At 47.8% G+C, this 10,391-nt stretch overlaps 1 long non-coding RNA gene across 1 annotated transcript in view; it reads left to right on the forward strand.

The window, feature by feature from the left end:
• Positions 1 to 4,248, forward strand: part of LOC124705900 — a 4,698-nt gene extending 450 nt beyond the window's left edge. The window contains exons 2-3 of the long non-coding RNA XR_007004192.1: positions 838 to 988; positions 3,822 to 4,248. This is a non-coding gene — a long non-coding RNA (uncharacterized LOC124705900). The remainder of the gene's footprint in view (positions 1 to 837; positions 989 to 3,821) is intronic.
• The last annotated feature ends 6,143 nt before the right edge of the window (positions 4,249 to 10,391 follow it).

A 10,391-nucleotide genomic window follows, 5' to 3' on the forward strand; every position in this document is an offset into this window, starting at 1 on the left:
ACATAGAATTTGACTTTTAAAAGGCGATTTAAGGAAAAAAGAGTTGAGAAGACTAATCATGAAGTATGAACTTAGCGCAATGCGCACTTGTTCAGTCTTCAGTGATTCAGCACAACCATGTCTCTAGTTCTGGATTGCTTCTCATTGACATGCCTTGACTATTGTTGTACTGAGAAAATGTTTCTACCTCCTAAGAAACCTAGATACTCAAAGGGAAAAAGTGGTTCCACAATTTGAACCAAGAAAGAACATGTAAACTGTATATACATGACCCCATGGGCAAGTCTTGCAGATTTCTGTAGTAGCTAAAACTGTATAAAACATTCCGATTATTGATGACATTTTTGATTCAGGTATATACAAACCACAATCGGAAACTCAATAAATAATATTTTGTGATGAAAGACTGCCATGTAAAAAAAACATTACTGTGATTCTTCCACACAACATGTCATATACAGACTTTTTTTCCCCTTTAGCAGCAAATTGCTTTTGCTCTTATACTAGTTCACCTTGAGGACAACTATGGATATGATTTTCCTTATGAGGTGTAAATCGTTTTTTTTAGTATGTTAATGATAATATTATATATAAAAATATGGGATCTAATCTCCGCACATGTTTTTTTTGGATAGAAATCTCCGCACATGTTATACATATGATTCAACAAAACACTTGCTCTTGTTCAGGACACTGTAATGGACATGTTTTCAACTAAGGAGTAAATGTTGAAACTAAATCCAATTATTGCATGTCAAGTTATGATCAAAGCAGGATCTTGTTGGTACAAATTGCAAAGATGTAGTTAGTAATGTCAATCATGCTGATCTTATGCAGGGCTTAACTCCTAGTAGGCCCTGGTTTCTCGAAGATTGATCTGTTTCACAGGAAGTTTGGCACAAGTCCTGGTAATTCTTCGGCTACGAAGAACATGGCTGTGATTGGATAGGAGAACACATTGTATAACTACCTTCTTAATCCTAACAAGGTATGGTCACTGTCCGGTCAACATGTCCTATTGTAGTTTCTATTTTTTCAGTTGGGTGAGCTTCTGCTTTGTGCGGTGCACTTGTTATCAATATGTCTAAGCAGGGCATGCTGATTCTTGCAGCTGACTTTACTATTTATGCAATAATTTGCAATTTATTTTTTCCTATACTATAAATGGTTTTCTCAAGTTTGTGCTTTTATCACGCCATCTAGGTGTGTGTCCTTATAAGTGATAAAAGAAATGCTTTGAAGATAAAAAAATAAGGCTTGCCACAATTCTGTGTGATTCTCCCTGACAAGATATGACTTCCTACTCCATTGCACCTAACTAAGAAATTATTTTTCCTGCTTCCCTATACGGTGATTACCACATGCTTCCCTGACCCAAGTTGTAATTTACAAGATCCCAACAAGAAACCATCAGATGGCCTCATATCATCTCTATAATTACTTTTTGGTTGTATAATTTCTGTGATTGTACAAAAAGGAACTAAAATCTCTGTTATCTCTGAAAATATCAGACTGCTTTCTGAACCACGACTAATCAACTAATCAACTGTTCAATTTTTCCTATTTTTCCATAAATATATATAGCATGCCATTTGGACTAATTTGTTTCATAACTATAACATATGAAGATACATTGGTCCATATTACAGCATGTTATAGACAAAACTTAGTTCCTTTACGTAGAAACTTCTTTGGATCCCGATTAATTTTCAATTAGTGCTCATTAGCGACAGATAGTTATAATTTTATTATTTACAAGGTGTAGACAAGTTGTGAGTAAATTTATACTCCTTCCGCCCTATTTTGGTAGCACCCTCGTTTTCTGTGATTTTACTTTGACCAAAAAATGAACTAATAATACATGAGATGCCTGTTATAGAAATTTTATCACTTAAAACTTATTTCGAATATGAACTCAATGATATTTTTATAGTATATTTTCGATAAAGAGATATAGTAATATCGCAGAGATACTAATTACACCCAGCCTCTGCAACAACATCATGTCCTAATGACATAAAGGATGCACACAACCAAAAGAAAGAGAAAAGAATTACAAAAAAGAAAAAGGTCCCGCTACAGAGATCTATAACTTGAAACAATAAAACTGACACCACCAAGAAGCGACACCTCCAAGAAGGAAACAGTGCACAAACGCTGGATCTTAGATTTTCAACCTGAAGAAAGTCATCTCTCTTAAAACAATGCATTCAACAAGAACATTGCCAGACATAACCAATTAAGGTCATACCTTGGATTTTCAACCTGAAAGATAAGACTCTGAACTTCTCCTGTGCAGTCGCCCCCACATACCAGTCGCTGTTATAAGTCACGAATCGCCAAGCCAATTCCACCTCAGCACCAAGATCCGACCATCATAGCTATTCCACTGATCTCGGCTTGATGACCTTCTCTGCTAGCACCATGGAAAGAAAACGATCTCCATGATATTAACAGCCAGCAGAGCTTCGAAGCGCCCCCTCTGAAACCAAACGGCCAGATAAAAAAACATGGGTGCGCACGACCGAAACCACCCAATCCAGCAATCTTCAGGCATTATTCACACAATGAATTTCGCCTGTAGGGCCTTCCGAAACACGACAATCCACCTAGACTGGTTGGAACAAGGATCCGACAGATCTTCAAACTTGGTCCGAGAAAAATCCTAGAACTGCCACCTTTATTCTTCGACGCGGACGAAAAGGCCCCCGCGCCGCCATCCGCCGCCCAACGACGGCGAAGGAGGTACACCTCAGTAAGCCATCGCCGCCAAGCCCATGGCTACTGCAGCTCAGCAGCAGGTTGTGATCCCCGGTCAGGAACCTGGCAGCGCTGCTTGGTCCGAAGCAGAACGGCCAGGCCCCTAGGCCCAGATCAGGCCTAGATCGGGCCCGCGCTGCCACCAGGTCTCCGTGCCGCCGCTGCCCAACCGCCGGCGTCCCGCATCCCGTCACCTTGCTGCCTCCTCCGCTGTGCGAAGCACGCCCGCCGCCGCACCTCCCCGCTCAAATGCGCCGCCGGACGTGCCCCCTCCACTGCCCTCTCCACTGTTTGGCGAGTCGGGCGCCGCCACCTCCGCCAGCGCCGGCGACGGCAGCGGCCTGGCCGGGGCAGGCGTGGAGAGGGCGGGGTCGGGGTAGATGGGTCGCCTCCGGAGCCACCCGAGGGGGAGCGACCCGGGAGGGGGAGGGGGAGCCCGTAAGATGAAAATCCACTAAAAGCCAACCATTGCCGGCAGCCCGGCACGACAAACCACACACAATGATTTGGAAATTCAGAGCTATTACAAGTGGCAATTCAGATTGATACTTGAGTATATAGCATTACACAGTCAAAACACAAGAATTTTTTTTACATGTTTTTTAATTATTTCACCCATATATATAGCAATGTACAATTCAAGTATTCTAAACAGTCAGGCACTTTCATGACATGAAACTCGAAACAACATATGTGACCGTGCTTGCCAATACCATAGGTTCTGATGTTTCTATTATAAACAAAAAGGAAAAAAACCGACATGGCAAACCAGAATAGGATACTGTTTTCGACCTGTGATCAAGCCGGATCCTTTGAGCGGTTTAGTGTTGGATCTTAATTAGGAATCCTATGCAGTACTACCAAATATAGAAACTAATGACACACTATCAGGAAGACGCCCTTTTTTTCTTCTAAATTGTAATTTGGTAGCGAATAATTGTCATGATCTTGTTGTGGACGTTGTATATAATTTCTTCTTGCAGAGCTGCATGGAGTGGGCTTTGTTTGTAATTTGGTAGCAACTTCGTTCTTATGCTGCAAGATGAATGTCGATGGGGCAGGTGGCTAGGTCAGCAAACAGGGGCGCATTCAGAGTCGTGTCGCTCGGAGGTAGGCTTGTTCATGGGCGCCGGCGCGATGGTCTTTGAAGAAAACACACCCGGGGTGCCTTGAAGCCCTTGCTTGTCGAGAAGCGATGGCGCTGGCAGGAGATTTCAATGTTGCGAGGTCACCGTGGCCTCCGATTGCATGGAAGTGATACAAGGTCTGCAACACAAGAATCTGGGAGTTTTCAGTCTTATACCGACGGAGATCAAGTCGAGAGCAGGCTCACGAAATGGCTTCTCTTTTCACTATGAGAGTCGTAACTCGAATCATGAAGCTGATCAACTAGCGCGTTTTGCTATGTCCGTAGATGCAGGGCGCCATGTGTGGATGAATAACCCATGTCCCTAGATGCAGGGCGCCATGTGTGGATGAATAACCCACCGGACGGGTTTGATTTATTTGTAAACATTATATATGAAAATTTGAATAAACTGATGTGGACGTCTCAAAAAGAAAGTCACCTGATAGTTGGATGGTAATCAGATGTCCCCAATGGAATGGTTAAACTAGAATAAATCAGGCGATTGTGCACGAGCCGGTTCCTTTGAGCGGAGTAGAGTGTAGTCTTAATTTGGAATCCTAGGTACACCCATTTTTGATGTCCACCCGCAACAGGTTGGTGATAATATACAGACCTAGCCGCCGCCCCTCCACCCTCCCTGCGCCAGCGCCCACCTCCCTGTGCTGCCGCCCCTCCACCCTCCACCACCGTCCCCTCCCACCCCCTCTCCTCCCTTCCTACCCGACCTTCGCCCCGAGTCGTCTCGCACGAGGTGGCTCCGGGCGACGACCCATGGACCCCCCTTCGCGCGGAGGCGGGGTCTTCCAGGGGCGGCCCAGGGGTATGGCGGGTCCGGTGGTGGTGGTGTCGTTGCCTATTCGACGGTGCCTTGGAGGAGGGATCCTCCCGAGGGGAAGAAGAAGTAGGGGCCATCGGGCGGAGAGTCCTCAGGACGGTGGTACGCGTTTTACCCAGCTTCGGAACACCTGCTGCTGCTTGTCTGAAATTATCTAGGCGCTTTCGCTTTGTTACAATGAGTTGTGGTTGTGCCCCTAGGGCCCCCAGGATCCGGCTTATAAAGGCGTCCGGATCTAGGGTTTACACGGAGAGTCCTAGCCGGAATACAAGATGCCTAACTACGGAATATTACATTACCGTGCACGTCAAGGATCCACCTTTCCTTAGCTGCCGTATTGGATCCGGATACTTCATGGGCCGTCATGGATCCGACTCCCTGCAAGGTCGGTTGAGATCCGGCTCCTGTTCCTGGGCTGGACTTCATCCATCTTCTATCAACAACAACTGGGCCGCCTGGTGGGCCATATGCCACCATCACCATCTATGGGCCACCCGGGCTTGCCGGATCTAGACCATGTCGTTGATATACCCATAAAGTATACCCACAACAGTAGCCCCCCAAGTTCTTCAAGATTCATCATTCCTCCGCCTAACTTTGTCCGGATCCGAAAAGAATCTCGAAGAGCTTCCAAATCTTCATCATTTTCGGCTTCATTCAACCGAAAATCATTTGTTCTTCTGTACGGTAACTTAGCAGATTTCTCGCCCACGTCGCGCACAACTTCCGCTTTTCCCGCCCTAAATTTTCGGATCTGCGAATCTTCAGCCGGAAATTTTGGAGGCGCTCAGTTAGGTCACCACTGCGTCCATTTCACCGCTTCTGACCTAAGACGCGTGGCGATCATCCAACGGTGCGACCGTTCCGTTCCCACCGTAGGATCCGACTCACGAATCTCAGCGCGAGGTCTATAAGTACCCCCACGCACACGGCCACTTCCATTCTTTCACCGTCCTCACCACTTCGTCTTCCTCCTCGCGCCAGCGCTGCCCGGTAAATCTCACTTCCGGTGAGCTGTTCCCCGGAAAACTTCAAGCGCCACCGCTCCAAGGTCTCCCTCAACCCGAGCTGCTCACGGTTGATCGGGAAATCGTCACCGCCGCCGTTTTGTGGTATCGCCGGAGGCCTGCGCGTCACTTCCGCGACCTTCAACTTTGCCGGCGTCACGGGGAACCGCCACGCCATTGCCGGTAAGTCCACCGGACTTGTAGAAGACAACTTAGCTAGTTCCGGTTACTTAAACGTTGCACCATATGCATGCAGCCAGAAATATGTCCACTAGCTCACATAGGTTTACCGATAGTTCTCCGAATAGCCCACAACCAAACTCCACAGAACCAAAGTTCATTGAGCCAATAGCATTCCTTCCGCCCAATTTCCGATATCAGATTAGCTCAACCTTTCTCCGCCTCTTCCAGCAATTTTCTCAGTCAGATCCCAACAGTAGAAAAGATCCAGGCGGAGATAGAAGGGCATGCTAGGATGGCTCCTAAGGTACATGAAGCTGAGCAAAAGAAGGGTTCGAAGGCCCGGATCCGCGAAGGTGAGAAGGGTCAGTGGTGGCCCAGTGAAGTCACTGATTTGGAGCTCAGAGCCTTCGAGAAAGAAGAGTTCATTGCTCCGGGCTCATGGAGTTTTCAAAAGGATTCAAGCACTCCGACCCCAGATACCGACGAACGCGTCTTCACCAAAGGCTGGGTGGAGTGCGGCCTTTCTCTTCCCCCTCCGAGTTCTTTTTATTAGTGATTAGCACTTACGGCCTCCAGCCTCACAACATATGCCCAATTCCTTTCTCCTTCTCTCCAATTTCGTGACTCTTTGCGAGGGTCACCTCAGAATCCGTCCAGATATCCGCCTTTGGCAATTCTTCTATCGACTCAAAAAAGAGACCAAGGATAATGTCATGGTGAACTGCGGAAGCATGACGTTTGTGCTCCGCCCTCAAAGGATGTTTCCGGCTCCCCCTTCCCACGAGTCCGTCCGGTACTGGAATGCCGGATGGTTCTACGTGAAGAACATGTCAGTTCCGGGCGTCCACGACGGCCTTCCCGCATTCGCCAACAATCCTCCGGAGGAACTGGCCAGCTGGAGCTTCATCCCCGCCCTTGCCCAGTATCCGGAACTGGACAAGGCTGCTCGGAGGATCTCTTGGCTAGTCCATGATGGTTTAACCAGAATGGACTTGACCTTGAGCTGGTTCACCCGCCGGATCCAGCCGCTCAAGTTCAATAAGCGGCTGATCTGCGAATACTCCGGGATCGACGACCAACTGCCGGTGACCCGAGACAACTTGCCAACGGATTCTCTGAACAGGAGGATCCGGACACTCGTGAAGATTGGCCGTGGCCAGGAGGTCCCGGAGATTTACAGGGATATCTCCATCAACAACAAGTGTCATCCGGTGCGTTCTTACACTTAGCCTTTTTTACTTCTTACACTTGAAATGTTCTAACTTTTTTTCCATGTTTCCTCTTCAGCTCAATTCTTTGGCGGAGGATAGTTTCAGAAGTATTTTCCGTGTACCTGCTGGAAGGGTGGAGGAGGATCCGAGGACAACGATGAGGGGGACGAGCAAGCTCCGAAAAAAGCTGCCCCTCGCGCGACAAAACGTCCCCGCGCCAAGACTTCCGGCTCTGATGCCGGAGCCAGCGGCGAGGCCTCCGCCAAGAATGCTAAGACCAAGCCACCTCCGCGCCTCGAGTCCAAGAAGGCGGAGCGCGATCACATCAAGCTGCTGGCTACAACAGGGAAAGGATCGTGCCTGCTACTCCCTGGAGCCACGTAAGTGTTCGGAAATTCATACTTCTGATTGTGAAGTTTCTTTACTTATATCTTTTCTTTACTTGTTGCAGGAACCAGAAGGTCACCACCTCTCGGGCCAACACCCAGAAGCCCATCACGAACTACATGAAGACATCTCCGGCCGTTGGCCCTGTGACATAGGCATCCCTGATGGGCCTGCCGAAGATGGTACCCGAGGTTTACTGAAGGCCCACGAGTCGAAGAATATGAAGCTCGGAAACCCAATTAGTTGTTGTTAAGGAAAGATAGAATTGTATTAGGAATAAAGAGATTTGTAACTTTACGGGTTGAACTCAAAAAGTCTCCCAGAATCTGTAAACTTGTGTAATACGAAACCCTCGGCTCCGCCTCCTATATAAGGGGGAGTCGAGGGACGAAGAGAGGATCGAATCATTGTCAACACAACCCTAGTTTTCATAGCAGTCGAGTACTTTTCCGGCTGAAACCCTCGAGATCTACTTGCCCTCTACTTCCAACAAAACCCTAGTCTACAACTTGTAGGCATTGACAAGTTAATCCCTTGTCAATTGGCGCCGTCTGTGGGAATTAGAGGCGACAAGGATCTGATCTCGATGGCACGTTCAACATCATCGACATCTTCGGTGGGAAGCAACGCAATGGACAGAGGTAAACGGATCGAAACTGATCTAGTCGATTTTGTTCCTCACCCGCCCTCCCATGTGGATGCATATGCGTATCTGGAGGAGCCTATGGAGATGACGTTCGGGAAGTTCCACTTCCGCGTCGGAAAAGAAGGGTTGCATCGTCTCGAGGTTCCGGTTTCGTCGGGATCGTCGGCGGTCGATTCCGATTTTTCGGGATCATCATCATCGTTCAAGATCGATGCTGAGGAAATCTCATCACCGCGCTTCGACAAATCGTCAACAAGCGGAGAACTCGTCAAGATCTTCGGCGGCATGTCCTTCGAGTCGTTTGCGGACTCCAATATAAGCAGCGACTCAGACAGCGTCGACAGCTACAACTTCATCGACAGATCTATTTCTGTTCGGGAGGTCTTCACCGATCTATACGACGGTGTCACCAATCCCAGCAAAGATACAGCTTCAAAATATCATCAAATTTATGTAGTTGGAGAAGCAAGTCGCACGAAGGAGACGTCAGAGGCTTTCGATGATGTGGGAAATCCATACGTCGATCCCGCTGATCTCATGCGAGGTTTGGGCACCAAATATGTCGGGCCTACACCGCATCTAAGGGTGCAACTCCCACAAGCGACTTGGGACAGAGCCACAAAAGCCATGGATGGTACAGAGCCGATGAATACAACTGCTACGGCTGAAGAGTTACAAGCATACCAATATAGACTCGCCCGTGCTGGACGAGAACTTGAAAAGCAGACAGCTGAGCTTAATAGAAGAAAGGCCGCAGCTTCCGCGTTAAGCCGAAGAAGGGCAGAGCTCAGCCGACAGTCAGGAACTTCGGGAGACAGTCACAGAGATGCTCGTAATAGGGGAAGATCGCGGTTGCAGAACATACCTGAAGCTGAGAGGGAGCATCTGATCCAGAACCTCGACATGTCTTTTATGTCAATAGACACAAGAGGAAACATTATTCCTAAAACACCAGAAGCGGGATATATGGCGACACAAGCCTTTATACTGGCGAACAGGCCTCCCCCAGGAGATCCAAGAGAGGCATTGTATAACATGGCTATGGTAGGAGTCGGAGTCATGGGGACAGCGTTTGCGGGAACAAGCACACCACCCGAAGGTGCTGCAAGACAAAATAATCCGCGGCCTACAGGGGCGATACAGGATCCTCCAAGAACATCGGCAAGAGATACAACGACACAAGCGCGGGTTGACAAGGCGCATCAAGAAAGGAGGGAACGTCGGCAGTCACCGGAGGTTGATGAGGAGGAGATGTGCAGACTCCCCTGTTTTACTCGACGAGTTCGCAAAACGCGAGTTCCGTCTGGTTTCAAATTACCTGACAACTACAAGAAGTTCGATGGTTTGCAAGAACCGGAGGATTGGCTGGTCGACTACTTGGAAACAGTAAAGTTGACAGGTGGAACCAAAGCAACTGCCATGCAGAGCATCCAGGTATATTTGAGTGGTGCAGCACGATCATGGATCAAGAAGCTACCACCTGGATCCATCGACAGTTGGGAGACCTTTGAGGACATGTTTGTGAAAAATTTCCGATCTACATGTAAGAAACCCGCATCAATAGAACAATTGAGAGCTTGTCGACAAAAGTATGATGAGTCGATGAGGATGTACATCCAGAGGTGGAACATCATCAAAAACTCGGTAGAAAACATATCTGACGAGAGGGCGATAGATGCTTTTGTTGCTAGAATCCAAAGAAAAGATTTCATAAAGGACTTGGGAAGGACTAACACAAAAACCATAGCAGCATTGATGGAAATAGCGAATCGCTGGGCGGATGGAGAAGATGATGTTCATAATAAGCGGCATAGGTCGCCTGAGGAGGATCGAAACCGGAATATTCAAAATAGACGACGATTTTCTCGCCAATACTCCGACTATGACGGTCCCGGCCAAATATCGGCTGGCTTCCGAGGAAATAGCGGAAATAACAATCGAGATGATTATCAAAAGAGTGGTGAACAGCGCAGTGACTATAGGGGTAGTCCACGCCCCAATAGGAAAAATAATGGTCCAAGGTTCCAGAGGCCGTACATATCTCCCGAAGATATGATGAACGGACCATGTCAGATGCACTTTTATCTCGACAACAACGGGAAAAGGCAGTCAGGACATTTGCAGAAGGATTGCCGGACTTTCCAGGCGCTGAACAGATTTGCGGGGCATGCCAACGCACAGGCAGCAAATAGGAACCCTCAAGGGCCAAGAAGTGAGATTCACCTTCCACCTC

This window comes from Lolium rigidum, chromosome 4 (assembly GCF_022539505.1).
Source record: "Lolium rigidum isolate FL_2022 chromosome 4, APGP_CSIRO_Lrig_0.1, whole genome shotgun sequence".
Lineage (NCBI taxonomy): Eukaryota > Viridiplantae > Streptophyta > Magnoliopsida > Poales > Poaceae > Lolium > Lolium rigidum.